This window comes from Eleutherodactylus coqui, chromosome 8 (genome assembly GCF_035609145.1).
Source record: "Eleutherodactylus coqui strain aEleCoq1 chromosome 8, aEleCoq1.hap1, whole genome shotgun sequence".
NCBI lineage: Eukaryota > Metazoa > Chordata > Amphibia > Anura > Eleutherodactylidae > Eleutherodactylus > Eleutherodactylus coqui.
Genome location: NC_089844.1, coordinates 122905432 through 122930613, shown reverse-complemented (window position 1 = coordinate 122930613; position 25182 = coordinate 122905432). Strand labels below are relative to the sequence as shown.

General features: G+C 45.1%; 1 protein-coding gene across 3 annotated transcripts in view; it reads right to left on the bottom strand.

The window, feature by feature from the left end:
• The window catches only part of C8H7orf50 (chromosome 8 C7orf50 homolog), a 255846-nt gene that overhangs the window by 156834 nt on the left and 73830 nt on the right, over positions 1 to 25182 (bottom strand). The gene's annotated exons all lie outside the window — the stretch shown is intronic.

Below are 25182 nucleotides of genomic sequence, written 5' to 3'. Positions count from 1 at the left end.
GCGGCGGCCGCAGCCGCGGTTTCAAAAGAAGCTGCATGTCCATTCTTTTTTTCATTCCGCTGCAGCCGCGCTCTCCTCTATGGGAGCGCCGGCCGCAGCGAAAGAGCGAGCGTCCGGGCCGCTTCAAAGCCGCCGCGGCTTAAACCGCGGCGGTTCTCCCGGCGGAAATCTCGCGGTTTTTGCTGCGGCCAAACTGCGAGATTTCCAACGGGAATCCGCCGTGTGTGAACCCAGCCTTAGTGCTGCCTTTTCAGCACTGCGCTAAACTCTGTACCATGATCTCATTCATTTCAATGGTGCTGCTCACACAAGTGTCAAAATGCAGCATCTTCAACGCTGCGCTATGACAGCGATGCATGTTCTATCTGTGGCCATTTTCAGCTCTGCATCGCCCAGTGAAATGAATGGGTAGCGTTAGCAGTGCTGCTGAAAATGTGGCACAACTTGGCACCACGTTTTTGGCAGTGCTAAACGCAAGCGCTAACTGCACTACCTATAAAAACAAGTTAATACTCACCCAGCTGGCGCCGTCCGGGTCCCTGACGCTGCTTTCCAGAGCTCCGGGCAGGGTGCTGGTCACTTGTCAAGGCGACAAAGCATCTATTGCTAGTGACGGGAAGTGGCTGATCAATGCCTATGATTGGTGCATGCAGCACTGGCTGTGATTGGCTCAGCCCTCTGACACTCAGTGGGCTCCGCCAATCAGAGCAATCTCGTTGGAGCGGGGTCTTAAGACAACCCTCTGCAGCGCCACCTATAGGATGGCAGCATTCCTTCAAATCAATGCCTGACCCTTTAGACAGGTCTTTAGAGGAATGATTGGCATGGATAGCCTTTTAAGTCTCCTCACTTACCTTCTTGGTGCTCTCCTTAAGAAGCGATGTTACCCTTCTCGACCAACATCAAAGGCCTCTCACTAGCCAAGCCAGGATCCTACTGCACACTGATGAGGGGCAAAAACCCTGAAACAGCTGTCTGTGTATGGATTCTGGCTTGGTTTTCAATTCCCAATCATTGCTCTACAGACCTGTCTAAAGGGTCAGGCATTGATTTGAAGGAATGCTGCCACCCAATAGGTGGCACCGCAGAGGTATTGTTGTTCCATCTACCTTATTTGCATATTTGTAATTAAGCACACATCTCAGTGCCACTTTCCAGACTGCCACTTAGCTCGTTTGCAGCTGCTATAAGTTCAATACTCATGGGATAAAAGGGACTGCTAAAATTACCAAATAAATGATACTCCTTATAAGCAGATGCTGCAGACGATGAGCTGGACCTATTATAGAGATATCTGCCAAGGCTCCTGCTGAGGGAGTGATTCTTAGAGTCTTGGTGCCAGGAGGAACTGCAATATTCCTTTAATGACATCTGTAGCCTTCACTTCTTAAAATAGAGATGATCTAAAGAAAAATTCCAGTAATTACATAATGAAGAAATGGCTATAGCCACCAGGAAGAAGCTGCAAGATGAAAGAACGGAAATGTATACAATCTATTAGGTTACGTGATATATTATTTAAAGCCACCATTATGTTATATGACATCAGGTAATGAACATAAAGCCGGCACATTCTCTGGTGTGAGAAAGAAAACGGAGTTTAGAACTTAGAGAACCGCTGCAACCTGCTACAAAAGTAGAAATACACAGAGCACCAACAGTTTACATACAATGGGGTACCCAAAAGAAACAGGACTCTTCTTCTTGTGGGTGGAGGGTTACTACCGTGTTTCCCTGAAAATAAGACCCTGCCTTATATTAATTTTTGCCCCAAAAGAGGCGATAGGTCTTATTATACTTACCTAGCAGGCTCAGTCCAGATCCCTCCCACTGCTCTCCTGAGCTCCAGCGCACTTCCTGCAGTCCACAACCACCCACAGAAAATCACTTTCTGGCTACGGGATTCATATGTCCCACCTCCAGGAAGCGATGGCTCTGATTGGTTGTCAAGCGATGTTCAGCCAATCAATGCAGCACTCACTGAACCAATGCGATTGCTGTGATTGGTTCTTTGACCGCTGCTCAGCCAATCAATGCAGCGCTCGATGAACCAATCACAACCATCGCATTGTGGAGGTGGGATTAATGAATTGGCTGAGCCGTGGCATTGATTGACCAATTCATAAATCCTGTCTCCACAATGCGATGGCTGTGATTGGTTCTTGGACCGCTGCTCAGCCAATCAATACAGTATTCGATGAACCAATCACAGCCATCTCATTAGTTCATCAGCACTGCATTGATTCGCTGAGCAGCGCTCAAGAGACAATCAGAGCCATCTCTTCCTGGAAATGGGATGTGCAGCATGTCCTATCTTACTACGTTTTGCATTTTTAAAATTGCCCATGTTACCCTATGGAGCCTCCTTTTTATCGCATTGCAATACACAAACTTGCAATTTTTGTGCGATGTGTTTTTTACAATAGAGAGTCCTATTGACTTTAGTTCCAAAAAAAATTGCACGATTTTATCTTGTGCGGCAGCGATACGATGCAAGATCATCCTCAGGAAAAAGCATCGCTGACACTGAAAAATCATGGGAACAAAGATGTAATTTTCTTGCGGTGATCGCCAGTGTGAAGGAGCGGATTTGCCGCGGAATTTCGCTGCAACTAGTCCTCCTGCGGCCGCTAATCCCAGGATTAGCCAGCTATGTGGACGAGACTTGTCAAAAGTCTTGTCTACATGGGGCGGACAATCCGTTGCGGCAAAGCTGGCGATGCGGCACGGCCACGACGGAAAAGCATGCGGTGAAGTCACTCCAAAACCCGTGGCTAAGGGCTGTGGGTTTTTCGCTGAGCTTATCTCGCGGAAATCATGTTTTTTTTCGCTGTGGCAAAACCAAGAGATTTCTGCTGTGAAATTGAATCGTGGGAACCCAGCATAAGTGTTCAGTGTCTCTGTAGCGCCTTCCCAGGTGAAATTAGTTTTCAAACTAATGGCTTTTAAGGTATTTCTACATCCATAAAAGTCTAACCAATAGGGCTGCAACCAGTGAGACCACTACTGCTTCAAGAACAGGGGTGTATAGTCCCCATTACCAGCAGATAGGTAGCCAGGCATGAAGAACCACTCTGCTCTATAGCTTACAGAAAACTGAACAGCAGGATGACTACTATGTAAGAGCCATAAAGCTTTGCCAAACAATGTACTTAACTGTAGAATATGAAGGGCATTGATCTCCCAATGTCTGCGACATATCACTATGAATATCCTTCGCGGACTTTCCTTGCAGAAAGTTTATCACTCCTCTGCTCTTTGCTGTGAATATCGCCTTAGACTCCGCTATTTTGTTTTCCCGCGTGCCTAGATCAATGCCCTTCATATTCTACAGTTAAGAACTGGGTTACCAAATTTAAAATACGCCACTTCAGCACCAATGATGAGGAACGTCCTGGACGACCGAGAGAGGTTGTTGTTTCGGAGATCGTCGATGCTGTGCACAATCTTATACTGGAGAATCGGCTAATTTCAGCAGCAGGAATAGCAGACATCATGGGGATTTCTGGTGAACGTGTTTGTGTCATTATCCATGAACATTTGAACATGAAGGAGCTATCTGCATGTGGGTCCCCAAATGTTTGACAACAGATCAAAAAAGCATGAAGTGAAAACTTCCCGGTCCATTTGTCAGCGTTTCTGGACTGATAAGAATTTCCTGGATCGACTGGTCACTATGGATGAGACCTGGATTTATTTGGATGACCTTGAAAACAAGAAGCAGTCAGAGAGTGGAGGCACAGGGGTTCTCCTCGCCCAAAGAAGTTCAGGGTGCAAAAATCAGCCACTAAGGTGATGGTGTCTGTGCTCTGGGATAAGGAGGGCGTGCTGCTAGTGGACTACCTTCAAAATGGTTCCACCATAAATGCAAGGTATTACATTGAACTTGGAGGCAGCTCTAAAGGCCAAAAGGCGCGGCAAGCTGTCTAAAGGAATCTTATGTCTGCAAGACAACGCCTCCGCTCACACTGCACGAGCGGCCACGGCAAAACTGGTGGAGCTAGGCTTCCAGCTGGTTGACCACCCACCTTATTCACCAGATCTAGCTCCCTCCGACTATCATCTGTTTCCAAACCTGAAGAAACACCTCATGGGTACTAAATTTCACACCATTTCTGATGCCATGGCTACTACGAATGACTGGTTTAAGACACAACCGAAATCCTTCTTTTTGCAAGGCTTACAGAACTTGGAATACCGATGTAAGAAGTGTGTTGACATCAGTGGAGAGTATGTGGAATAAATGTAAAGTTTTTATCTTCCTATCGCGTTTCTTTCTGGGTAAAGCCAAAGACTTATCAGCACCCCCTCGTAACAGGCCCCCTGATATGTACCACGGCTGTGTCAGGTTTTACAGCTCAGCTCATACACCACCTTTAGGGTACGTTCACATGCAGTGGAAAAACTGTGGATTTTTGCAACAGGAAATTCAGCTACAAAATACATAGAATTCCGCATCAAACGTAGACTCAAAATCCGCAGCTTATTTCGGCCTGCCGCTCCTCTCAACTCGCAATCAGTAGCCCATCGCTGCATTGCACAGAGGCGCCCTCACCCAGTAACCTCTACTAAGCGCTGCGGCCACCAGTCAGGTGATCTACCCACTTCCACATCACCTCACTGGTTAGCCATGGTGCTTAGTAGCAGTAGCCGGGTGAGCGATGTGAGGGCTACTGACTGCGATGTAAGGGAAGTGGCAGGCTGAAATCAGTTGCGGATCCACAGCTGATGTTGAGTCGAAATCCGCACTGATGGTAGATATGAACATATCCTTAAAGGGAACCTGTCACCTCAGAACAGCACCATAAACTAAGTGAGGTGACAGAGAAGTCTCCCATAGACTTCTTTGAAAGAGTGTGTGCATGTCACTCAGAGAAGAGTGATATCATTGTGCCCAGTACAATCATAGCGGACGGAAACCGGGGACCGAAAAATGTCATCCCGTGACTCCCCGTCACCTCCTGGAACAGTACGATAACTTCGTTCACAGTGCTGTTCTAAGGAGACAAGTTCTTTATAAAACACTGGCAATTCTGGATAATCCTTGTCTATCACACAAGGAAGAAAAGGTAGGTGATAGCACATGCGTCAAGACCCACAGGTCAAATCCGGCCCAGCACATAATTCTATGTGGCCTGCAAGGTCCGGACACAGAAGAGCCTCTTCTAGATTAGAGGGTCCTGAGCTGTGCTGGGAAGACCCTCCGATGCATAGTGGACTCGTTTGCCGCCTGCCCTGTACCAGGACCGCCAGCGCTGTGGCTGTTACTACTTCTCCCGCTGAGCCTATCCTGCAGTACACCACTGATTGCTGGGACTCAGACCATGAGGTGGCTTGTATATCCGGGCTGGTCCTCGCTACCATAATGCAGAGGACAGCCTGTTTCAGTCTGCCTGTCCGTATTCTGTGCGCCTGTTGCATGGATCAGAGAGGAGGTTGTGTTATATTGCTGCTTAGCCCAGTAAGGGCTCTGCCCTAAGGAACCTTTTGGGAACCTGTCATCAGGTTCTTACAACTCCCATCATTTTTCCTTTTCTCTGACTAGCTGGCAGTTTAGAGTCAGATGCCTGTGTTGGGGAACTTGTTCCCTAATTTTTCTGAACTGAAACCTTGCTGTGGTCTGTATGCTCTCCCCGATACTGGTGTATCTTGTCTCCATCACAAGTATGGGTGGAGACCTAGTGCTGGGCTGTACCTGCCCAGTGTACGCCCAGAAGTTAGTGATTGGCTGCCTGGTACAGAGGTTTGCCTTATATGGAGGGTTAGGGTTAGTTTAAGTGTTAGGCTTACATTATTAGCTGTGCGGCGGGGAGAGGAGCGTGAAACATACTCACAGAGGTCCCTGCCGCAGGGGGACCAGTACCTAAGTTGAGACTATTGTGAGGACCCCAGTGACAGCGCTCCTGGCTTCAGCATGCGCCAGGGTAACGGGAGTCCATATTGGCAGTGCGGCGTGGAGAGGAGCCTGGAGAACATTTACAGTGGTCCCCGCCCACCCAACGGGGGGACGGGAGTGAAGGTGCCAGTCCGCCCAGGAGAGCAGCACGGAGCTCAGTGACAGTGGCTCTAGCTTCAGCAGCGGCAGTGGTGAGCTATGTGACAGCGGACCTGGGCTTAGCAGCGGCCGCAGGCTGCACGGGAGCAGTGACCTCCCTGTCGCACTACTACCCAATGGGAAGCTAGGGGTGTGACAGGGGCGTTCCCTCCTGCTAAATACTGTCACACCCCTAGATTCCGGTGTCAACAAGGTACAACAGTATCGCTCTCCCCTCCAACCATTCTCAACATATCCGTTAAGATAGTCTTACAATTAAGAACAGCCCTTTAAAAGGTAACCATAATGCCGATGTGGCCCCTAGTGAAAAGGAGTTTTGACATCCCTGATGTAATAGGAAGTTTTGGGAAAAACAAGCAGCAGTTATTTGATTAGATCTGTGAACAAACCCAAACTGTCCAAATGTGGGAGTGCGTCAGCCAACAATCGTTACCTGGCAGGCTGAGGGTCTAACTAGCCCGAAACACCAGAGTGAGCAAGAGGATCAAACTTTACCCAACTAGAAAAACCTATCAATTGCAGTAAAAGGCGGATCTGACACCAACAAGGCGGATCTGAGACCGATGAGGCGGTTCCGAGGCCGAACAGACAGATCCTTTTTCAGTTCCACCATATACTGTATTATGCTTACTGGGCAAATAACTTTTCAATGCAATGTTGGGTGATAAGAGTTTTCACTGTGGATAGACAGATTGATTTTAATTTTAAGCTCTTTAAGGCTCAGCTAGAGAAAGAGAATTTGGCATACTGTGTATTACTGTTCAGTACCAGGCACACTTGATCATTACGTAATCTGTTACACAATCTGCAGATAAATTCTGGCACCATTAATAGGCGCCAATCTGCTCAAAAGGAGGAGGAAGCAGGATACAAACAAAGTACGACACAGGAACATGTAATCAAGAAGCCTTCCCAATAAAATGTCACAAGAGAAGCCAAGTGACAGAGGAAGACATAGAATAGGAACAGGAGACAGCGATGAGCCAGAAGTGCGCAATGTATGGAAGTTGTGGTTTCAGAACAACAAATAATTATTATCTACAACGAGGAACATCCTTCTAGACACTATGATTACACAGTAACACTCCAAGAATCTGGAACCAGAAAATGGATTTATGAGGCAGAGAAACGTCTGCAATAACATAACAGCATTGTGGCACAAATGGTTTTGCAACCCATAAATTCTTCAGTGGTTAATGTAGCTCCTGCATGGAGGCCACAATTAAATGTTTTACCATTGTCCCCTATTCCTCTTTATTAGAAGAGCAAATGCACTTTACTTCTGTGTAGGAGAACCTCAAATAGCAAGTTCAGCAGAACTAATAGGTCCTCAGCCCTACTGGTCATATTGTTTATTACTACATGCAATGTCTGATTAAGGCCGCCTGCAGACGGGCGGAAATTCCGCGGCGGGATTTCCACCCCTGGAAGCTGCCATAGGATTGCGTTAACAAATGCAATCCAATGCAGACGGGCGCACGAGATCTTGCACAGCAAACAAATCGCAGCATGCTTGAATTCTGTGCGGGGCTCGCAGAGCCCCGCACAGAAACGTCACTCACTGGCCGCCGGCCCCGCTCTGCGCCGGCTGCCCGGCAGCTGGCACATAAAAGAGCCGGGGCCGTGGGAGAGGCGAGTGCCCGCGCTGCTCTCTGCAGATGCTCGGGTCGGGTCCCGCTGCGAGAATTCTCGCAGCCGGATCCGACCCGGCCGTCTGCAGGCGGCCTAAGGTCTAATTCCCAAAGGCGGATTTCTGCCGAGTATCACGCGGCGGAAATCCGTTGCGTTGCTCCGCAGCTATTAGGTTCTGTCAATTAAAAAAAAAAAGTCAATACTTACCTATTCCTCCCCAGGCAGTCTTCTTACTGCATCTTCTCCTCGCTGTCCCCGGGGTCACCTCACCTCCAGCCGGCCGGATCCTCCTCTTCTGTGTATGGAGCATCCATTCTCTGCATTCTTCTCGCTAGTGATGTAACGTTCACTGCCTAGGAAGGAATGCCAATCTATTGCCAAGACTGCGCATGCGCGTTGCCTCGCCGTGAGAGTTCATAAACTATTGCAGAGAGACAGCGCACATGCGCAGTCTCGGCAATAGCTCGGCACTCCCTGCTAGGCTGTGAAAGCTATGTCACTAGTGATAAAACCAACACTTACCTGAAGGAAAGAGACTGCAGCTAATAGACGATTCGTCACTGGAAGAAGAAGAATCGGCTGGCTGAAGGTGAGGTGACCCAGGGGACTGCAAGAGGCAGGAGAAGATCGGAGGAGAGAAGCTGCGGTAAGAAGACTGACAGGGGAGGAATAGGTAAGTATAGAATTTTTGTTTTCTAATGACTAGCTGGCAGCTTAGAGTCAGATGCCAGTGTTGGGGAACTTGTGCCCTAATTTTTCTGGGCAAGAACCATACGCTGTGGTCCATATGCCTTCCCCCCCTTCACACGTTCTCAACGTATCCGTTAAGATACAGTCTTACAATTAAGAACAGCAGTTTTAAAAGGTAACCATAATGCCGATGTGGCCCCCAGCGAAAACGAGTTTTAACACCCCTGATGTATAGAAAGCTTTGAAAAAAACATGCAGCAGTTATGTGATCAGATCAGTGAACAAACCCAAACTGTCCAAATATGGGAGTGTGTCAGCCAACAATCGTTACCTGTCAGGTTTTCTAATGACAGCACCCCTTTAACGATTGCTCATTCTTCTCTATAGGAGCACCCCCCCAAAAAAATGAGCAATTTTCACGTGCTTGAAAAATCGTAAGTGCAGCGATGCGATGTGTTCTTCTGACAAGACGCATTGCATTTGCATAAAATTCACAGCTTTGCAACTTGCCTCCGTGTAAATGCACCCTTAATGACAGGGCATCTCGAGGACTTCTATTCACAGGGAAGGTGCTTTTAAATAATTGGCACTGATCACAATGAAAATGCTATCTATGCGTGCAGTATAGCATCTGCCCAGCGAGGCTGACTTCGTACAGATGAATGCCGAGCACATGGGGGAAGGGGGATGCAGACAAGCGCAATATGGGCTTCTTTCATGACATAAGAATATTAGCTTCCCCATTTACTCCCGATCTATCAAATTACTGAAGGCTCCATAGAAGATCGTTCTCCAGATGGTGCATGCTCGCTCCATCTGCACGCCATGATTTGCAGCGTCTCCATGTGCTGGTAATGGGAACCAGACTACTATTGATATTAATCAATGTTAGCCACTCTAAATGAGGCCGAGACACATTTTTCTAACATGAACCAAGTTACCAGAAATGAATGTTATTGTTAGATTTAATGCTGCTGATTTGATTCTCTATTAGTGCCGAGCTAATTACTCTCTGGAGGAATCTTACTGCTATTAACGCCTGTTTTCAGACTGAAGAAGCCTGAGAAGCATGGTGTCAGAACCAAAAACCATGGATGGTTCTGAACACAACTCCTCCGACACAGCCGAGGCAATTCATTCAGAACATTAGGGGTTCTCCATCTAAATTTACTAAAGGACTTTGCTGAATCCCTACAGTCCTCTCTGTCCCCTATCTCTCTCCTCTCCTGCACCAACCTGGCTGCAGCTCACTACAACACCGCTCTCAAACATGCCCTGGATAAAGCGGCGCCCCCCATGACCCGAGCCATTCGATGTAGAATGCGGCAACCCTGGCTCACGCCTCAAACACGCTTTATCCGGCAGTGCTCTTGAAGTGCTGAAAGGCTGTGGAGGAAGTCGCAAACATCCGCAGACTTCCTCCACTACATATTCATGCTCAGAACATACAACCACGCCCTCCACCACGCCAAACAAGTCCACTTCACCTCTCTCATCTCCTCACTATCGCACAACCCTAAACGGCTCTTTGATACTTTTCACTCCCTTCTCAGCCCTAAACCGCAGCCCCCTGTGACGAATTTCAGTGCTGTGGAGTTGGCTGCTTACTTAAAAAAAAAAAAATTTGATGACATACGTCAGGAAATAACTTCCCAATCCCAGACTAGCCCTGACCCTAGTCTTGTCAGCACTGCATCTAGCTCCTGCCCCACCACCTGCGCTAGCGACCCCCTCCCCTCACACCTCCTCCGTTCCTTCTCTCCAGTGGTCATCTCCCATCTCACCACTATATTCAACCTCTCTCTGACCTCTGGCATCTTTCCCTCTTCATTCAAACACGCCATCATATCTCCACTGCTAAAGAAGCCGGCTCTGGACACGACTGATGCTGCCAACTACCGACCCATCTCAAACCTCCTCTTCATCTCCAAACTACTAGAACGCCTGGTTTACGCCCACCTTGTAAGCTATCTATCAGAGAACTCTCTCCTCGACCCCCTACAGTCTGGCTTCCGACCTCAACGCTCGACAGAAACTGCACTTACAAGAGTATCCAATGACCTACTGACAGCCAAATCGAGGGGCGATTACTCCCTACTGATCCTCCTCGACCTTTCCGCAGCATTTGACACTGTTGACCACAAACTCCTCCTCAGTATGCTTCGTTCCATCGGCCTAAAGGACACTGCTCTCTCTTGGTTCTTCTCCTGCCTATCTGCCGGCTCTTTCAGCGTCTACTTTACTGGCTCTACCTCCCCTCCTCTTCCCCTTGCTGTTGGGGTCCCCCAAGGCTCCCTCCCTAGCCTCGTCCTTTTCTCTATCTACACAGCCCCTATTGGACAAATCATCAGGAGATTTGGCCTCCAATACCACCTCTACACTGACGACACCCAGTTATACACCTCTCCCCGTGGCATCTCTGCATCTTTCCTCCAAAACATCACTGACTGTCTGTCCGCTGTCTCTAACACCATGTCCTCTCTCTACCTAAAACTAAACCTCTCTAAAACTGACTTACTGGTATTGCCACCCTCCACTAACCGACCTCCTCCTGACATCTCAATCTCAGTGTATGGCGCCACCATAACTCCTAGACAACATGCCCGCTGCCTTGGGGTCATATTAGACTCTGATCTATCATTTACCCCCTACATCCAATCTCTGGCCTGAACATGTCAGCTGCACCTCCAGAACATCGCAAGAATCCGCTCTTTTCTCACTGTGGACACGCTAAAAACGCTTACTGTTGCCCTCATCCACTCCCGGCTCGATAATTGCAACTCGTTGCTGATCGGCCTCCCCTGCACCAGACTCTACCCTCTCCGATCCATCCTGAATGCGGCAGCCAGGCTCATCTTCCTGTCCAGCTGCTACTCCAATGCCTCTGCCCTGTGCCGGTCACTACACTGGCTTCCCGTTAAATACAGAATTCAATTTATACTCGCTACCTTCATCCACAAAGCCCTCTACAGCGCAGCGCCCCCTATATTGCCTCCCTCATCTCAATCCATCACCCAGCCCCGGCTCTCCGCTCTGCTAATGAAACCAGATTGAGTGCCCCTTTAATTCGAACTTCTCATTCCCGCCTCCAAGACTTCTCCAGAGCAGCACAGGTCCTCTGGAACGCACCAAAGGCTACCCGAGCACTTCAGGACTCACAGAACTTCAGGCGTGCTCTAAAAACACACCTCTTCAAGGAGGCATACCGCATTCCCTAAACAAACCCCTCTGTACTCCGCCTGATAATATTGCTCCCTGATCTATTGACCACAATGCCTGCTAGCCGTCATAAACCGCTCCTGCAGTCATACCGATTCTGCTGTCACACGGCCAAATGTCTGACCATTGTCTGTGTGTATAGCATCCCTCACTCTCTACCTCGCCATACTGTGCACACCTCCAGCCCTTTACCTTTTGTATCACCCCATTACTTGTAGTATGTAAGCTCGTTGGAGCAGGACCCTCACCCCTATTGTTTCCATCAACTGATTACTATGTAACCATGTACAGGCAATAAACAAGTTTGGGATATTAATCACGGACCGGAGTGTGCATGTTCCAAGGAGCGCGAAACCTATTTTTTTGTATAGACTCTTTTATAGCGGCTCTCAGGTTGGGGAGACGAAGGATTCGCATGGCTCTCCTGCTGTCTAGCCCAGCAGGATTCAACGGGACCTCCGGAGGATTAATTTATAGGCTTATCTGGATTTGGGGTGTTAGTGGGGATCTTTCCACAAAGGTCTCTGCTATACACCGGGTAAGTGTCATCTATCACTACGTGTTTGAGGTGCTGAGGCACACCACGGAATAATTGTATAAACTAATTTGGCCATTACTTCAGGAGCGCCATCCTAATTTTGTGTATTTTGGCTTCTCTTGAATGGGGTAGGTTGTAATAGTAGGCTCAGCTATCTGTATGCATGAATCGCTGTGTCTGCACATGAACAGATGTTTTTATTCTGCTGTTTGCTGGGAGGCTCTAGAAGTGAAGATCATGTCCCCCTGATTGAACAAATGAAAATTATGTCCCCTTGATTGAAAGGGCTCTTTCTTTGAAAAGACACACATCTAGAAGTCAGTACAGTACTGGATCTTGGAGGCAGAGCCATTACCTGGGAGGTGATGTTACAGTACTAGAGGCCACAATGATTCATCCAGCCTCCTAGAGTCCTGTATCTGCAGTGTCCAGAGGTCATTCTCTACATTTGTCACTGTGGGGTTTTTGCAGTTCCCTCCGTGTTAGATGTGGCAGTCAATAGCTCAGTGAGGGGCAGCCACCCCATTGTCTCTGCAGGTCCCCCACCTCTTGTACGTAAAGACTGCGCTGATGTTGGACAATACCTACAGTCATCCACCAGCCCCCGATTCTGCCCTTCAGCTCCTCATCTGATACCATAGAAGTAGTGAATGGCGACTGAGCTGTCACATGACCTTTCCCATTTCCTTAATGTATATCAATCAATGCAGCTATCGATAAAAATATTAACAGGGGACGCATACTAGATTTGTGTCAAGTGAAATGACGACTTAAGGGGTCATGGTCTTCACTTAATCTGAAACTGTACTACCACAGTTTAAAAATGGAGGCCCATCCTGGGGTGATCAATATTTAGAGGGGTTTATCCACTCCCTAAAATTGCTCCTCAACCACTCTGTAATTCATGGTTGCAGCTGAGCAGATCCTGTGACTGCAGCAGCCAATCAATGGCTACAGTAGTGACCTTTTATAAGCAGTGATTGGCTACAGAAGTCACAGCAGCAACCAGGAAGTACAGAGTGCTTGTGGAGCAATTTTAGGTTGTGGGAAAACCCCTTAAAGTTCTGGAAAATCTCTTTAAATGAAGACGACAACACTGACTTATAGAGACTTTAGGTTGATAATTGACAATCTCATGAATTAATTGTTCAACATGTTGGTTAGCCAATGCAACTGCCTTATGGGACACCACATAGTGACATCTAATGGTTCATATCACGCCCATTGTGCACTCCAGTCCAGTCCATACACAGAAAACTGCCATGTAGATGAGGTCTTACACCCAAAAGTCTCGTTTTGTTATCTTTCACTTAATATATAACAATTTCTGTCTAAATGGGCTTCTATCTGAAGGTCAGGCATTAATATCTCATTTCCCTTGACACTGGACAATACTTACCTGAAGAGGCCTCTATTGTAATCGTGTCAATTCGGGGACTAATTCAATGAGGCTTGCATTTATGAGGGTGGGATTAGAAATGCTGACGTCTGTAAGATTCAATTAAAACGGATCTTGTCCGGCAATAAATGAGAAGTGTAAATCACCCAAAGATGTAAATGTAATTAATCAATCTACAGTGTCAGTCAGGTCCTATTGTAGACATCAAGTCAGACTTGTCCAGTCATCATCATAGTAGTGACTGACATATCCAGTGTCAGATGGCGATAAGAGTTATAAGAGGTGGCGTCAAAGAAGAAAATTCACAGTGATCAGAATATTAAAATAGCAAGTCAGAGCTTCACACTTTAGGAATGTATAAATCATAAGCATTTCACTTTTTCGTATTAACCCTTTCCAATCCACTGTCTGACATCTGAAGACATTATGATTTAAGGCTGTACAGCTCCGATGTTGGAAGACATCCGTCGGGGTTCTCTTACTGTATATTGCCAGCCTCTCTGCTGTCGGAGCCTATCCAATGTGTCACCTCAAGCAGTACTGGCTTTAGCCAGCAGATAGCGCCGTTCTATAATAGCAAAAAAAAGATTAGGCCACCTAGGAAAATCAGGATACAAATTGGATCAGAAAGGGTTAAAGCTTTAAAAATTTTGTAAGTCCAGTCCTTTCTGCTCTAAAAGAACCTTTAGTCCCTGATGAGCGTAGTGAGTGCGCATACCCCAGTTAGCTACTAAAACTTAGGAATTTGACCTGCCTTACAAAATAGGGTGAGTTGTGGCAAAGTGTATTTTGGGGTGTGAGCTATACTTCATTTTGCGATGAGTGCAGGACTGAGGGAGTGGAAGCTAATCCACCCCTTGCAGTCACACTCACATCCCATGCCCGCTTCAAGACAAAGACTTAAATGCCAATCTGATCCCTCAGTGAATTCCATATCAGATTTTGCAGTAATGCCCCATTTAGACAGAACGAACTGTTGTGATGCTCGATCGTGTGCTGTTACACAGGAGTGAGTATCACTAGCATCGCTCGGAGCGCTGCCGGCATGGAAGTGGGCAGCCGGGGAGTGTTCTCCTCCCGCCCGCCTCCAATCACTGTGAGCAGACAGTCATTAAGAAGTGAACGACTGCTGTTTACACTGAACTGCGAGTCGTTCAGTTTTCTGCATGCAAAAAGTGATCGACTGAACAACTCTCATTCAGTCACTGCATGCAATTACATGGGATGACTGTCGTCCAAATTCACACAGGAGTGTGGAAATTTGAATAATTCAGAATGACTACAGTCCCATTAACTCTTTCCAATCCACTGTCTGACATCTGAAGACATTCTGATTGAAGGCTGTACAGCTCCAATGTTGGAAGACGTCCGGCAGGGTATTCTTACTGTATAATACTGGCCGCTCTGCTGTCGGGGGGCCTCTCCAGCATGTCACATACCGCAGTAACGGCTCTAGCCAGTAGATGGCGCCATTGTATAATGCAGAAAGAAAAAGCCCCCTAGGAAACCCTGAATCCAACATTGGATTGCAAAGGGTTAAGTTTAGAGTCAAAGACTGGTGCAGACAGTTCATAAGTTGAAAAATTCCAAAAGAAGTTAATGCAACCACAGCACTCACCAGAGTTGAAAGACTAAAACTCCGGATTCCACCAGAAAATCATCTGTTGTGGATATGGGGAGAAACATGCAAGAGCCTGGTGTGGTCCGGATCCAAAAACCAAACACAGCTAAATTTGTAAAGTAACCAGGCAGCAGCTGATGATTTTTTATAAAGATAGAAAAAAACTTTTATTCCTCCATAAAAGTCAGACTGGCGACGTTTCGGTTTCCACTGAAACCTTTCTCAAGCCCAGAAAGGTTTGAGAAAGGTTTCAGTGGAAACCGAAACGTCGCCAGTCTGACTTTTATGGAGGAATAAAAGTTTTTTTCTATCTTTATAAAAAATCATCAGCTGCTGCCTGGTTACTTTACAAATTTACATATGTTGAAAAAGAGACATTTTTCTCTAATAAGATACATGGAATGGCATGTTGGGCTTCCTTTGGCCTGCAGAATTGCACCAATTTAACGAGAGGTCTATGCACAAGTATCAGACCAACCAGGATGTACCAAGGAAACATTCCGCATTCCCTGCACTGTTGACACATGACAGGAAGGGTTCATTGATGTATGTTTCTTACACCAAATTCTGACCATCCTTTCAACCTTTTGGTGCAACAAAAATCTGGTGCCTTCTGACCAGATGATGTTTTTGCACTTTTCAGTCATCCAATTTTTGCATTCTATTACTCACTGGGGTCTTGCCTTTTGTTTCTCTTAGAAAGTAATGGTATTCGAACTGGTTAACGTCTATTATAGCCCATCTGTGCTAATGAACAATGAGTTACTGGGAGTGCCAGCATTGTATTTGGTTGCAGTTTCCTTGACTGTGCGCCAACCACCTGTTCATCAGAATGATTCTTGACATCCTCCTCTGACCCCCTTCATGTTGAGTTGCTTATGTTCACATGATCTCCTTTCCCTGGACGTTTTTCCTGATCATACCACTTTCAGTATATTCTCCACACCATTACACGAGAAAACCCCACAAGGTTGGCAGTGTATGGGATCCTGGCCCCGGCTAGCCTATGGTAGCACCAATGATAATACCTAGTTGGAAGTTGCTCAGATAGCTGGATATATTCCCATTTTAATGTGAATTCACAGTGAAACTGATCAACAGAAAACTTTCTTACTCGACTTTATGCTGCACTCCGAGGTTACTGGCCTATTTTGTATACAGGGAAGCTCCAATCATGAATGGGCCAGTGTCTCTAATAAAGTGTCCATTTGGTGTGTATTACAAAGTATCAATTATTCACTAGTATTATTAATTTATGCAAGCAGTGTTGAAATAACAGCAGCTATTTAATTCATATTTATTGCTAAAAAAAACACATTTAAATATTTTATAAAATTCAGTAAAAGTTGATGAGAATCCGTAGACATGAGTGCACCATAATAACACAACATATATGTTCTACTGTACATTAGTCATATAGGCTTCATCTTGAGGGGACATCTGGTGAGCAAAACAAAAACTTTAGCTATTTAGCTGCGGCAAACACAGTTGTAATTTGTGCTGAAATGAGAACGCTATACACAGATGTTTATACCACCCTGGGAATTATCAGCCAAATTACCTTTTAATGTTTGTACACGATCATATGGCCAAATGCAATCAATACGCTTTAAGAAAATGTTTTTTGCTTTACATGTTGCACAATGTTTGTGTTACAGGCAGTATAATTGTAAGATATTTTGAAGGCAATATATGAGAGCCCGTGCGCAACAAAACGCCCAACCACTCAAAACTTTACCCTTGCTTAAAATGACTGGCTGACAGCTATCCGCCCCACAAAAATACAGGTAAGTACTTTCTTAATTTACTTCTAACAAAATAAAGGGCTACCAATATTATAGGCAACCTAAATGTAATGTACCAATGTAAAAGTACCAAATTCGCTACAGAACGCCAAAAGGAGGATTAACTCTTATTTTACTAGTATAGCACACTGGATAGTGCAAAATACTCTAAGGGCCCTTTTACACGCAAGAATTTGTTCAAACGGCCGAAAGTGAGCGATAATCGTTACATGTAAATGCAGAAAGTCGTGCACTATTCGTTCAATTGTCGTTTAGCACTGGTTTTTAGCCAGCATAAAAACCATCGTTTGATTGCTCAAAATTTGTTCCATTTGAATGGAATTTTGACCCCTTCATGACATGGCCTATTTTGGGCTTAAGGACGCAACGATTTTTGTGATTTTCTTCTCCATTTTTCAAAAGTCATAACTTTTTTATTTTTCCGTCGACGCGGCCGTATAAGGGTTTGTTTTTTGCGTGGCGAACTGTAGTTTTTATCGGTGCCACTTCTGGGTACATTTGACTGTATTGTAAAACTTTTATTATTTTTTTTATGATAGCAGGGAGAGAAAATGCATAAATTCTGCCATAGATTTTTTTTTTTTTGCAGCGTTAATCATGCAGCATAAATGAGACAATCCATTTTTTCTGCGGGTCGGTACGATTACAACGATAGCAAAATTCTTACTTTTTTTTAGGTTTTTCCACTTTTCTGCAATAAAAACCCTTTTCTTGGAAATCTTTTTTTTTTTTCAAAATCGCTACATTTAAAGTCCTGTAATTTTTCTTATTTTTTATGTACAGAGCTTACGAGGGCTTATTTTTTGCGAGACGAGCTATAGTTTTTATTGGTACAATTTTGGGGTACACACGGCTTTTTTGATCACTTTTACTGTATTTTTAAGTAGGCAAAATGCTAAAAAATAGCATTGTGCCTCAGTTTTTTAGCGTTTTTTTTTTTTAACACTTTTCCGTGCACAGTCAAAAGCATGTGCAACTTATTGTACGCGTCATTACTGATGGGACAATACTAAATATGTGGGGTTTTAATTTTCTTTTACCTTTTTTTATGCTAATATGAGAAAAAGCATACTTTTTTTTATATTTTTTTTTTATTCATTTTTCTTTTCTTTTTTACACAATTTGTGTCCCTCTGGGGCACTTACAGTACAGCCCTGATGATCGCTGTGATAAGGCATGGCAGGGCTACTGCCCTGCCATGCCTTATCGCTTATACAGCAATCACAGGCTATGGCAATACAAGACGCGAGTGTCTGGCGTCCTGTTGCCATGGCAATCAGCCGAGCTCTCTGCGATTATATCGTGAGAGCATGGTGACGTCACAAAGGGAGCTGTTCCAGCGGGAGGCCAGCTATGACTGACAGCCGGCTCCCGCTGCGGGATAGCGCGAGATCATAAGTGATCTCGCGCTATCCCCAGGATGTAATTTTACGCCCTGTTGTGGGGAAGTACCCCACTGCCAGGACGTAAACATATGCCCTGGAGCGGAAAGGGGTTAAGCGGTTTTTGAACAGCTGCAGGATGGGTTTTGTTTGCCCTGCATACATAATGAGTAAACAGTGTACTCATTATGTACTCTAGTGGGAAGAGACAATGAAATCTTGCTGGCCAAATAACCATTACATAAACACGCCCAGCTGAGAAAACAACTTGTGGAAGAAATGCAGATAATCAAAAGCCATTATCTGCACGAGTAATTTTATTCAAAAATGTGGGTAGTTCATTCAGTCGTGGGGTCGTTTTAGCGATAATTGTTGAGTGTAAAATGGCCTTAAGGGTGCTTTAAGATGGAACGTTTATCGGTCAAAAAATGGTTCTAATGAACGATAATTATTTTTTAGTCTAAACGCGAGTCAACGATGGAAGGACAAACAAGAGTAGTTAATTTCTCGTTCGTCGTTCAGTTTCTGCAGGCATAAAAATCATCTTTGGCTCGTTCACTTGTCGTTCCGTTTAAACCCAGAGAGTACAGTGTTTCACATAGCGAATTTTTTGACAGTGCTTTTTAACGCACCCCATTATTGTGATCAGTGACTAGGTGCGTTTAAAAACGTGAAAATGCACAAAAATAAAACAAACCACGTTTGAAAATCGCGGCATTAGAAGTCCCGCGTCCATCGAAGGTCTGCAAAGCCCCATTAAAATCACTGGGAGCGCTGTACTTCGGTTAGCGCAACAATCAGGACGCCGCACTAATCGCGGGAAAAAGCGGTGAGTGTGAGAGCGGCCTTAGTCTGCCATACAATTTGGGAAATGTGTCCGAAGTGGCAGTAATAATCTGAAGGCAGTTAGTAAAATGATGGTGAACACTGAAGATAATGGGAAGAAGAGCTTTTCAACTATTGTAATGCCTAGTACAATAAACACTGACCTCTAGTTATATTTTACTAACAATGACTATAGCTACAAAGAAACACTAAGTGACTCTTAATGTATGCATCAAAAAGGCAATCAGCCACAATTAACATTTCCCCACTGTTATGCAATTATTTTCAAGACTCTGCTGTGCAGCCAACCTACTGGAGAGCATTGTCTTGTGGAGGGATCACGATTGACAGTTCCGATTCTCCGAGGAAGCTCATTAACGTGCTGAGCTGGTTTCATCATGTGGCACTCCTGACTTCTAATTCATCTTCAGTATGGGAGCATTGGGTAAACAACGGGATTCATGGAAAAAACCAAGCCATATGTTGTATATATTTTTAAAGCAAAGGTTTGCTTTCAAGGACGTACTTATGAGGGTTTCCAGCGGAGCCATTGACTTTGACTGACCCATCGGCATGCCAATGAATTTCCAGATGGCCTACAAGCCATGATTGAACCCATGGAAAGAAAACAGCTGCCAATACTCACCACTCCTTGGGCCTCTTTGGTTTCAGGCAGCACTGCCTACTGTACATTGGGTCCTGACGCCATACCTCCCAACTCATGAACAATGGGAAAATTCTTACGATGTGCGTAGCCCAATTTGCACTACGCCATGTCCTTTTTGTCCTTGCACAGTAATAGTGAGCCTCTAAAATTAATCATGCCTCTTAATGATCCCCTCACAGTAATATTGCTCCACAAGCCTTCCATTGGCAATAATGCCCTTGGGTGTCTACACTCAATAATGCACCCTTTAATGCAGTTAATTTAAAAAAACTGCCTATACTCAGTTATGCCTCCAGCGCTCCAGTCCGCAAACTCAGTTCTGGGTAGTGAGTTCTGCTCACATAAGCATTTTAGATGTCACAGAAGACTTTAAGGAGAGCACCTTGACTCAAAAGTTCATTCATGCTCCTCTGGGTAAATTCCATCTCCCTTATGTGCACTTGTATAAAAAGTCTAAATTTGGCTTGAAGGAATGCTGCCTTCCAATAGGTGGCACTGTGGAGGTATTCTTCCATCTTCCTTATTTGCATATTACCCAAAGGAGCATGAATGCACTGTTTAGGTGCTCTCCTCCCTAAGGAGAAAAGATAGCGTTTCTGACCCCATCCCAGGCCTCTCACTAGCAAAGCCAGACTCCTACTGTACACTGATGAAGGGCAAATACCCTGAAACAGCTGTCTGTACATGGAGTTTGGCTTAGCTTTTAATTCCCAGTCATTGATACAAGACTTGTATAAAGAGTCTAACTTTGGCTTGAGGGAATGCTGCCTTCCAATAGGTGGCGCTGTGGAGGTGTTATTCTATCATTTACAGGAGACTTTTTCATTGTCCTTAATTCAAATACAATAACATTTCAAGACAGGTATGCTCTGCTAATCACAGCCATGTAACCATTTAATGATTATATACACAGTGGAGTCACATTATTATGGGCACCAGCTAATATCCAGAGTAGTCGCCATGTGCCGCACGGAGAGCAGTTAAACTGGCTGGGAGTGACTCAATAAAGTAACGGGAGGTTTCCTCAGGTATTTGGAGCCATGCTGACTGCAGTGCATCCCATAGTTGCTAAAGGCTGACTTGACTGTGTAATTGACAACCTTGGATAACTTGCCTCTTTCTCAAAAGTTTCTATCTATAAAGTACCTCTGTATACCCAAGATTTCTCAATATACTCCATAAGTATATTTATGGAAATATGGAATTCAAGAAAAAACGTGCCACTCTCCATTGGACGCCTTATTATGGAAGTACTCTCCAAGAGACAAGTGAAGCGTTGGAGGCACCATACAGAGGTACATCGACAGCCTACAGAACTGTAGTACATAGCGACATTGATTCCACGTGCCTCCATAAAGACTACATACACATGACTTTTCATGTTCTGAGATGCATTATGGGAATGTTAAGAGCACAATGGCTCTGTGAAAAAATTCAATTATCTTACAAGCTACTGTGGCCTCCAAAATAATTAAGATGTCATCAAATGACATTGCGAAATGCAAGGGGGAAAAAAAACTCATGATTCTTCCTCTGCGCCTTTACGGCGGACTCTCTGATTAATGAAGGGTCAATTTTCAAATAATAAAGATATAAAAACTATTTGACGCTTTCCTCGTTAAACGATGAAATAGAAATGTTGATAAATGACATATTCACTGCTGGGAATGGGTAATTATCAGGTCCAACCGCTACACCACATACATCATACAGATGAAACACAAGGCGGCTTCTGCTTTTCCGCCATTATATGAAATAGAAATCAGTCTGAATTGTGGTCTTTAATGAGGGCAAATGCAAAATCAATGAAAACTTCCTCAGCTCTACACTGTGTGATAATCAAATGAGAGACCAAGGAAGAGAGCGAGAGAGTAAGACTCACAAAGAGATCATACAAACACTAAAGCATCGAGAGAAGATAAAAACACACGAAACAGAACATTCTACTTGAAGACCGTGATAAAGGAAAGATGACAAAACGAATGAAAGAAGGATAAAGACAGAGAGGTACAGCATGGACTGCTTTCTATTTGGGAGACTCAGTTATGGACTCAAGCCTCATGGTCATATTAGCCCTGTAATAGGGTGCCAAGAAAATTCTGTCACTCTATTGCCCCCTCTAAGGAAAAAAATTGTTATATGCTCTTCCACATACCACATTAAGACTGTATTCTACATATGCCTTATTTCTAGAGAAGACCGCCTCATGGTGACACCATACGGTGGCAGAAACAGGGACTGGAGTTCTGAAATAGGAATCTGGAGGAATTCTGTGTAATTAGGTTTTAACATAGGGTTAAGTTTAAAGGGATTATCCGCCGAGGGGAAAACTCACCCTATATTTGGCCCAGAAGTGCGGGGACCTCTACTTCTGACCTAGTTCCAACACTAGGTAATGTGGTCCACCCAACCCATGTAAAGGAGAAGCACCAGGAGTGGAATATTCTTAAAAATGCATCAAAAGATGCCACTTTATTGCATCCAGAAAAGACACAACGTTTCGACCCATGCAAGGGCCTTTTTCAAGTGGAGGATTTACTAGGTAATGTGGTGTCAACTTCTCGTTGTTGGAGACAGCATCGCTGGGTATTGGCCGATTGCCATAGTTCTACAACTAAGTCAGTCCCCTTTTTGATTCTGACAGATGCAGAGAACAAAGAAGAGGGCTGGCTTAGTTACTGAAATGAGCCAGTCAGCCACACCCCTGCGATTACAGCACTGACAATGAGAGGACCATACCATAAAGCCCTTTGTCAAAACCAGGCCAGAAGTGGAGGTGCCGGCACCGCTGGATCCCGGCTGGATTGCGTTGGCTTTTCCTAAATAACTTCTTTAATGCAACTGTCCTGTGGGGCATATGATGTCAATGTGGAATAGTTTTATTCGGAGTTGGCATGCTTCACCCAGTAGCACCTCAATCTAGCAGTAGTCATGGCAACAGCGGCAATATGGGGGGAAATGGCATTCTGAAGCCAGAAAAGGAGCCATAGGGAAACAGAGGAGAGAAAGGTCATCTTTAATTGCTCGTCTATGGTGCCAATGTGGGGGGCAGGTGGTTACTGTCCTTTGACGAAACACTTGATCCAAACAATGTGTTATTAAAAAAAAAGACTTATAAATCAAGGTTTATCATACTAAGTCTAATAACCAGACACTTCCTGTTTAGAAGAGAAAACTTTTCAGCAGTTGTCTCATTATCATTACAGGCAGGATTACCATGAAAGATAACACCTATAGATAAACACAGGATCCACCATTCACAATAAGTGATCACAGATCACCTCTTCCCCCTCCCTGCTCAATGACCTCTGCATAGCCACAACACTTTTCCATAAAAATCAATTGATCACCTCCTATCCATAATGTGAATGGTCTATGAGGCTGCTGTAAAGCATCTCTCTAAATGCTATTAACTGCAGGGCCATTTTACACTGAATTAATTATTCATACTTATCGCAGGATTGCGAATATCTTAATGATAATCGTTCAGCCTAAATGCAGCCAAGGACTGGTCGAATGCTAATTTATTTGCTTATCATTCAGTTTAGGCAGACATAAAAACTGAACAATGACCGGCCCGTGTTAATTAATCTAAGAATGACTGCCTGTTTACTATGCATAGATGCAAGTGGCTGGGCGATCTCTGGTGCGCACCACCTGCATTCACTGAGCGTCCATGGCTCCTGTGCGAGAGCATACAAAATCACAGCTAGCTCACTGATATACTAATAATAGGGGGGCAGGTAAAAACACCAGACCCCTCAACATGTAGACAGCCAGACTGCTATATGGAGGAGCCATTGCACAGGTGAAGGTACTTATGAACAACCACTCACGCACCCTCCTTATACTGAGGGGGCGGCTGCTTGGCATATAGAGGGCGTCAGGCCACATATTACGTGTAGTGCACCATGCAGGCTTACAGCCTATTAATGATGCCATATTTAGATCTCATGTCCACGGGCGGGTCGCATGCGTAATTCGGAAAACAAATCCGCATATGTAAATTAAAGTGTGGATGCCCATGGTTTCCGCACGAATTTCGAATTTCAAAGCAGGCCCTGGACACGAGGCCTTAAATTCAGCGGGCTGCCCTGCACCCCAAAGGCAAACTACACTGGCACCCTGGGCTCCCCCAGCGTTCAACACTGCACTGCATATTACTGGTAAATACGAGGTATTGGTTAATATTTTGGACAGAATACACAAGCTCACAAGCCCGGGTCAAGGGTCCTAATTTCCTTGTGAGTCCCTACACTAACATCAATCAAAATCACATGGTCATATGGTCACTAATACAAGAGGGCAGGTAGAAACATCAGAGCCCTCAACATGCAGACAACCAGACTGCTATATAGAGGAGCCATTGCACAGGTGAAAGTACTGATGAACAACCGCTTACACACACACTCCTTTTACTGAGGGGATGCTGCTTAGTACTATTCTTGCACCCTAAGAGGGCATATACAGGGTGTCAGACTGCTGGATTTAAATACAGCGTCGTTAATAGGCTGTAAGCCTGCAGGGTGCACTACATGTACTATGTGGCCCGACACCCTGTATATGCCCTCTTATTGTGCACGAATAGTGCTAAGCAGCGCCCCCTCAGTATAAGGAAGGTTTATGAGTGGCTGTTCATCACTACCTTCACCTGTGCAATGGCTCCTCCATATAGCAGTTTGGCAAATATATGGCCGCTTTCTGTGATATTTTTTGTTTATATTTCCCTTTTCTGTGATTTTGTGCGAGAGCAGAAGAGTGATGATCACTGGGAAGACTGTTGAACACTTCTGCACCCAGTGTAAAAGGGTCCCAAATAGCCCAGACAAAGCGAGCAGGGCAAAGGAAGCCCGGAGGAATAAGGGCTCATTCATACGACCCTATGCATAAAACACTGCGGACGGCCCCGCAGCAGTTTACCGGTCTGTGTGAGCTGGCAGAGACCGCGCATGGCAGCTAGTGCACTATGCATGACTGCGGATCTCAACTTTTTTTTTTTTTTTTTTTTTTTTTTAATTCCTTGCTCTTTTTCATAGCGGTGTTGCATATAAACAGTGTTGCATACAATGCCCATAGAAAGAAACTCGGCTCAAACTGCATGGTACGCAGCGCAATACAGCATGCTGCCATCTTTTTCTCATGCGTATCTACACGCAGTGTTTACACACTAATGTAAAAAAAATCAATAAAAGTCCATTCACTTTCATTGACTCTATTCACTGCGTGTCACGCGGGTGTGCATGCATCGCAGGCGTAATGCGCTCCAAAATCATGGTCGTGTGAATGAGCCCTAAGCGAGAAAAAAAACAAAGGTGAAGAAAAAAAAAGACAAAACAGAAGAAAAAAATG